Source organism: Neofelis nebulosa, chromosome 3 (genome assembly GCF_028018385.1).
Source record: "Neofelis nebulosa isolate mNeoNeb1 chromosome 3, mNeoNeb1.pri, whole genome shotgun sequence".
Lineage (NCBI taxonomy): Eukaryota > Metazoa > Chordata > Mammalia > Carnivora > Felidae > Neofelis > Neofelis nebulosa.
The window spans coordinates 47,440,946-47,448,041 of NC_080784.1; the positions used below are offsets into that span (position 1 = coordinate 47,440,946).

Consider the following 7,096-nt stretch of genomic DNA (forward strand, 5'->3'; position numbering starts at 1 on the left):
ATAGGCCAATATCTCTGATGAACATGGATGAAAAAATTCTCAACAAAATATCAACAAGCCAAATTCAACAGCATATTAAAAGAATCACATATAATGATCAGATGGGATTTATCCCTGGGATGTAAGAATGGTTCTACATGTACAAATCAAGAAATGTGATAAACGACATCAATATAGTAACAGACAAAGAACATAATAATGATCATCTCAATAAATGCAGAAAAAGCATTTGACAAAATTCAACATCCTTTCATAATAAAAACTTTCAACAAACTGGGTATAGAGAGAACATACCTCAAAATAATAAGGCCATACATGACAAGCCCACAGCTCTCAATATATTCAACAACGAAAACCTGAAATCTTTTTCTCTCAGGTCAGGAATAAGACAAGCATGACCACTCTCACCACTTTCATTCAAAATAGAAGTCCTGGACCTAGAAATTAGGCAAAGACAAACAAACAAACAAACAAAAACAGAAATTTCTTCTATTTGCAGATACCATGATATTATATTTTAAAAACTGTAGAGTCCACAAAAAACTCATAAAACTAATAAAGAAAATCAGTAAATTGGCAGCATACCAAGTCAACATATAAAAACCAGTTGTATTTCTATGTAATAATAATACACTACTCCAAAAAGAAATTAAGAAAAAAATCCTATTTACAATAGCATCAAAAATAAAATTAAATGCATAACAATAAATGTAACTAGGAGGTGAAAAATCTGTATACTGAAAACTATAAAACACTGATGAAAGAAATTGAAGAAGATACAAATAAATGAAAGAAAGGATATCCCATGTTCATAGATCAGAAGAATTAATCACTCTACCTAAAGTGATCTACTTATTCAATGCAGCTATCAAAATTCCAATGGCATTTTTCACACAATTAAAAAACATCCTAAAATTCATATGAAACCACCAAAGACTACAAGTAGCCAAAGCAATCATAAGCAAAAAGAACAAAGTAGGAGACCTCACAATACCTGATTTTAAAATATACTACAAAACTATAGTAACCAAAGTAGCATGGTACTGGCATAAAATCAGACATGTAAATCAATGGAACAGAATAGTGATCCCAGAAATAAATCACACATTTATGTTTAATTGATCTTTGGCAAAGGTGCCAAGAACATACAGTAGAGAAAGGGCAGCCTCTTCAATAAGTTGTGGTGGGAAAACTGGTTTTCCACATGTAGAAGAATAAAATTGGACACTTATCTCACTCCATATATAAAAATCAAATTAAAATGGATTAAAGCCTTAAATATAAGACCTTGAAACTGTAATACTGTTAAAAGAAAACAGGGAAAAATCTTCTTGACATTGATTTGGGCAATGATATTTTGGATATGACTCCAAAAGCACAGGTGGCAAAAGCAAAAATAGACAAAACAGTATCAATCTGAAAAGTTTCTGCACAGCATAGAAAATAATCAACAGAGTGAAGATACAATCCATGAAATGGGAGAAAATATTTGTAAATCATCTATCTGATAAGAGGTTAATATCCAAAATATATAAAAAAAACTCAACTCAATAACAAGAGAACATATACTTAATTACAAAATTAGCAAAGGATGGAAATAGACATTTTTCACAAGAAGACATACAAACAGGGGCTCCTGGGTGGCTCAGTCAGTTAAGCAACTTCAGCTCAGGTCATGATCTTGTGGTTTGTGAGTTTGAGCCCTGCATTGGGCTCTGTGCTGACAGCTCAGAGCCTGGAGCCTGCTTTGGATTTTGTGTCTCCCTCTCTCTCTGTTCCTTTCCCCCTCATGCTCTGTCTCTCTGTGTCTCTCAAAAATAAATAAACATTATTTTTTTTTTAAAAAAGAAGATATATGACCAAGAGATATATGAAAAGATGCTCAACATCACAAATCATCAGGGAAATTGAAATCAAAACCATAATAGGATACCACTCAGTGCCTGTTAGAATGGCTATTATGAGTAGACTAGAGATAACAAATATTGGTGAGGATATGGAAAAAAAGGACCCCTTGTGTACTCTTGGTGGGAATGTAAATTGGTATTTACATTGGTGTTTTGTAAATTGGGAATGTAAATTGGGAGTGTAAATTGGTAAAACATGGTATTTACATAGTGGCTACTATAGAAAACAGTATGGAGGGTCTTGAAAAAACTAAAACTAAAGCTATATATGAGCCAACCATCCCAATTCTATGTATATATCCCAAGGAAATGATATCAGAATCTTGAAGGGATATCTACATTCCCATATTAAGCATTACTCACAGTAGCCAAGATAAGGAAACAACCCAAGTGTCTGTCAATGGGTGAATGCATAAAGATGTGACATCTACCTATATGCAATGGAATATTACTCAGCCATGACAAAGAAGGAAATTCTGCCATTTGTAACAACATGAATGCATCTAGAAGACATTATAAGTGAAATAAACCAGACAGAGAAAGGCAAACGCTGTATTATCTCACTTGTGGAATCTAAAAAAAAAAAAAAAAAAAAGTCAAACTTATAGAAGCACAAAGTGGAAGAGTGGTGGGAGGAGGAAGAGATATTAATTAGAGGATACAAAGTTACAGGCATGTAGGATGAATAATTCTAGACATCTAATATATAAGTGTGACGATTATAGTTACCAATCCTGTTTTGAACAATGGGAATATGCTAGAAGAGTAGATTTCTCGTGCTTAATCATCAAAAAACATGGTAATTATGTAAAGAGATATGTTAATTAACTTGATTATAGCAATCATTTCAATATATAGATCTAATCATCATGTTGTACACCTTAAATATATATAATTTACATTTAAAATATATAAATAGAAAAAAGAATTATTCAAAGGTTGTTGTGCTTAGACAACAATGGTAACAAATGGATGGAAGGAAGGAAGGAAGGAAGGAAGGAAGGAAGGAAGGAAGGGTGTTTCCATTCATTAGGAGAGAGGCCAAGGAAGGAAAGGACTCCTAATGGTGGAATTCACTTCCCTTATTCTGTCTCCAGGCCGGTGTTTAACTCCAGATACTATAGCTTCTCCCAGGTCAATTCAATGTCAAGAGGTATTCAAGTAAATCTTCCTTTTCCCTGACAAATCCCTTACTCCATTTTTCCCTGATAGCACATAATACAGGGTGTCTCCCAAGAAGTAGGCCACCCTTGCTAAAGCACCAATCACAGCTTGCTACTATCACCCAACCAAGAAGTCATAGTCAGGGCCTGGCTTGCAGGAAAGAAAGCCTGGAATGAAAGGAAATGTGGGCAAGTGTCCCATGGGGAAAGGTTAAAACATAGAACTTCAACAACAACTTGATTGAGCAGATACATGCCAGGGAGAGAACTCAGGGAGGCTGTAAGAGGGAAAAGTAGGTCAGTGAGATCCTTGACAAGGATGATAGAATTCACGGTCTTACCAGCTTAATTTCGTACTGACTTTGTTGACAGAAGACCAGTGTGTTCCCGGAGGCATTAGCTAAGGGGATCCCTTCAGAACCTCTTATTAGGGAAACATATGTGCTGTATAAAGTGCAGACAACTGAGCAGGAGGGTGGGGGAGATTGGCTACCCCACATGAAAGTCATGAAGAGCTCCCTGCTAGCTTCTTGTCACAAAGTTAGGTTTATTGACTATTCTAGTCTTTGTTTCCTGTGACTTATCTTTGTAGGGTCTTAGAAGCACACACACTCCTCCCCAGTGGAGTGGATTTATTAAGAGTCATATACCAGCTCTCAGAAGTGTCTTCGGGCTAATCAATATGCTGAGAGGCTCTATAAAACAGGCGATAGCCATCATAGCATGTCCAATTTGTCTGTGTTTTCACTTTTACATCTGTTAAAGGTCAGGGACTATATTTATCACAACCAAATATACGTGGGTATTGAAAAGATATCATTGCCAGCATATTGTTTTGAAGTGGGATGGGGTGTGACAAGGCTTCCTTCTGGTTTCTGAAAAGTTCAAATTAAATTAAAGCACATTACACGTTTATATGCTCCTTTCCATCAAAAGATTCCAAAGTACTTAAACAACTTTAATTAAGTTGCTCCAGCATCTCTCAGGAGCAAATCAATATTTTTCATACTCCTTGTTACAGGCTAGGGAAATAAAGCCCAGCACTGCCCCCCACCCCTAGCTCAGATTGAACATTTTTTCTTTGAAATGTGGAAAATTCCTCTTGAATATATTTAATTACAAATGAGTAAAACTTTCCTCTTAATGTACTTTATCTTTTTTTTTCCTCTGTTAGAGATGAGAAGGAAAAAAAAAAAAGTAAGTAAGCCCCACATAAGAATTTGAGAAAAATACGATTTGGGGGAGGCCTGGATATTGAAAGCAAAAACAGAATATATTTTTCATCTCTCAGTCAATATGGGAGACTATCTGATTTTTTTCAGCCTATGAACAAAAGAAATATAGCCATACTGTCAGACCCCAAAAAGATTAAGAAAATAATAAAATCTAGATTCACAAAAGCAACAGAACCAACTCTTCACCTCAAAAGTGTCACCAGAGAGAGTCAGAAAGTGTCCCTCTGTAAACCTGTGGAAGAAAGGGATCTGGGTGCTGACTTTTCCTTCTGTTCTCTTTGTAGGATAATTGGGTTTCCTGTGTCTTTTGAGTGAGGATTGACCTTCTCTGCTCTCAAAATGTCTAATTGTCCATCGGGGAGAGTCTAGGCTCCAGCAGCAAGCAATAGATGTTGAACTGTCCTCGGTATGACAGGAGGGCAGGAAAAGGCTGCTCTGCCCACTCAGAGGTGGCACCACCGGGACTCGGGAAAAAAAAATAATCTAGGAGGAAAAAAGCAAGTTTACTCACACTTCTCTACCTGGGGGCTACTGTTTGTAGGAAACAAATTGCTATAATAATAGCTACACTTCTGCCACCTTCCTAGGTTCACCTTGGAGACAGATTTAAGCTCCTGAGATGGAGGTTTTTTGCTGTTAAAGTGAAAGCTTGAGTGCCTGCAACTGTCCCTTAATGGCTTTTGGAGATAGAGGCCTTCTGCATCTCCTGCGTCGGAAAGCTCTGAATCACAGGAGCACCTCAGCTGAGCTGTATCTAGACTTGTATTTAAATAGCGGCTTCACTGCACAGCACAAGCTCTAATTCTCTGTTCATAGCATGAAGCAAAGGGAAATGGCAGCCATTGGACATGATAAATCGACGTTCTAGGCTTATACCCATTTGGTAATCTGTTCTGAGACATTTTATCTTAATATCCTCTAAGGTAGTTTTGGTAGATTGTGGTGATCAGGAGGACATTTAGAGTCTCTCTCTGTGTTTTCACACACACACTGCCAGGGAGAAATACCTTCCCAGAAAGAAGATTGGTTTTTGATCTACAATACACAAATATAATAAAAGAAGTTGACAGAAAAGGCTAACCAATGCTGCATCTACTTTCTCTGTTGGCACCTCTAGAAAAAATAAATCAATTGCTTCTTGGCCTTTTGGCTAAGATCAAGTGTAGAAAAAACAAACCAGGGGTGCCTGGGTGGCTCAGTCGGTTGAGCAGCCCACTTTGGCTCAGGTCATGATCTCTCGGTTTGTGAGTTCAAGCCCCATGTCAGGCTCTGTGCTGACAGCTCAGGGTCTGGAGCCTGCTTTGGTTTCTGTGTTTCCCTCTCTCTCTGCCCCTCTCCTGCTCATGCTCTGTCTCTGTCTCTCAAAAATAAATTAAAAGGTTAAAAACATTTAAAAAAGAGAGTTTAGAAAAAATAAATCAACATTGTGTTTCTAAAGACTCACTTAGGAAGGCCTACACATAGGATAATCATACACACCAGTTATACCCATTTTCTCAACGTTGTTATTACTAATGCTTCCTTTCACCCTTAGAAGTGTCCTGATCTGGATGGCATACTACATGGTCACATTACCTGGCAAGGTCTTCCCCAAAAAGAAGAATAGAGAGGAAATACTTGGACAGTTAAAGACAGAATGTCTGGTCCTAGGAAAAGAAGAGAGTTATAAAGACTGGAAAGGAAACAGAATTTTGGCCAATTCCCTCACAGCACCCTAGGCCTGCCTGGTATGTCTATTGAGGTTGGACAACAGATACTTAGGACCTAAATTGCATTAATCCCCCTGCACCCAAGCTGGAATAGTAACAGGTCTATGCATTGTGAATGGATCACAGGGACTTGAACAGCGAACCTATCAGACATGACCACAGTAGACTGAAGACTAGAGAACATTTCTTCAGTTTCTGGATATTCATATAAACCACCTGTTTCCAAAGCTATTACTGAGTTTAAATTTCTCCCAACCATGACTAGGATGGGCACAAATTTGGAACTAATTTGATTTAGAAAAATTAAACAGTATGACCTTTCTTTTTTTTTTTTAATGTTTTATTCATTTTCTGAGAGAGAGAGAGCAGGGGAGGGGCAGAGAGAGAGAGAGAGGGAGACACAGAATCCGAAGCAGTTTCCACGGTCCAAAGCCTGATGTAGGCTCTAACTCACGAACCATGAGATCATGACCTGAGCTATAGTCAGACATTTAACTGACTGAGCCACCCAGGTGCCCCAACAGTATGGCATTTCTTATAGTCAGGTGCACAGATACAAAATCATATGTACTATACAAGCAACTAAGAGCTTGTGTTTGTATCACTAAAGTAATTGTTAGACAGGTGGCAGTTGAGTCTATGACCAGGTGGTTGAATCGGTAACCATGTGAGATTGGAGTTCTTAGTGACCTGGGATTTCCTCAGGGCCCAGGGAGTCAAATGGGAAGGAATGGAGGGGATTGGTTACAAGCACTGAAGGGTCATTGATTAATTCAATCAATCCCACACATATTTATTTATTAAGCAAAGTGAACTCATTCATGGCTGTGATAGTCTTGCCCTTGCATTCCATAGGCCCAGGTCCCTCCTACAAGGACATGTTGTTTCAGATTGAAGGGTCACCTATGGGAGAGACAATGAAGCATGGGAGGTTTTTGTTTGTTACTGTTTGTTTGCTTGTTTGTTTGTTTGTTTGGTTTTGGTTCAGGTAGAACACAGGACTTGATTGAACACACAGGTCCAGGGATTCATATCTAAGACAGAAAGTTTGCAACACAGGAAAAACCAAAATCCTAATAAAT

At 37.8% G+C, this 7,096-nt stretch overlaps 1 long non-coding RNA gene across 2 annotated transcripts in view; it reads left to right on the forward strand.

Moving 5' to 3' along the window:
• The window catches only part of LOC131506090 (uncharacterized), a 28,267-nt gene extending 22,891 nt beyond the window's left edge, over window positions 1-5,376 (forward strand). For both annotated transcript variants that reach the window (XR_009258726.1, XR_009258727.1), the window contains one exon: window positions 4,590-5,376. This is a non-coding gene — a long non-coding RNA (uncharacterized LOC131506090). The remainder of the gene's footprint in view (window positions 1-4,589) is intronic.
• Window positions 5,377-7,096: the final 1,720 nt, after the last annotated feature.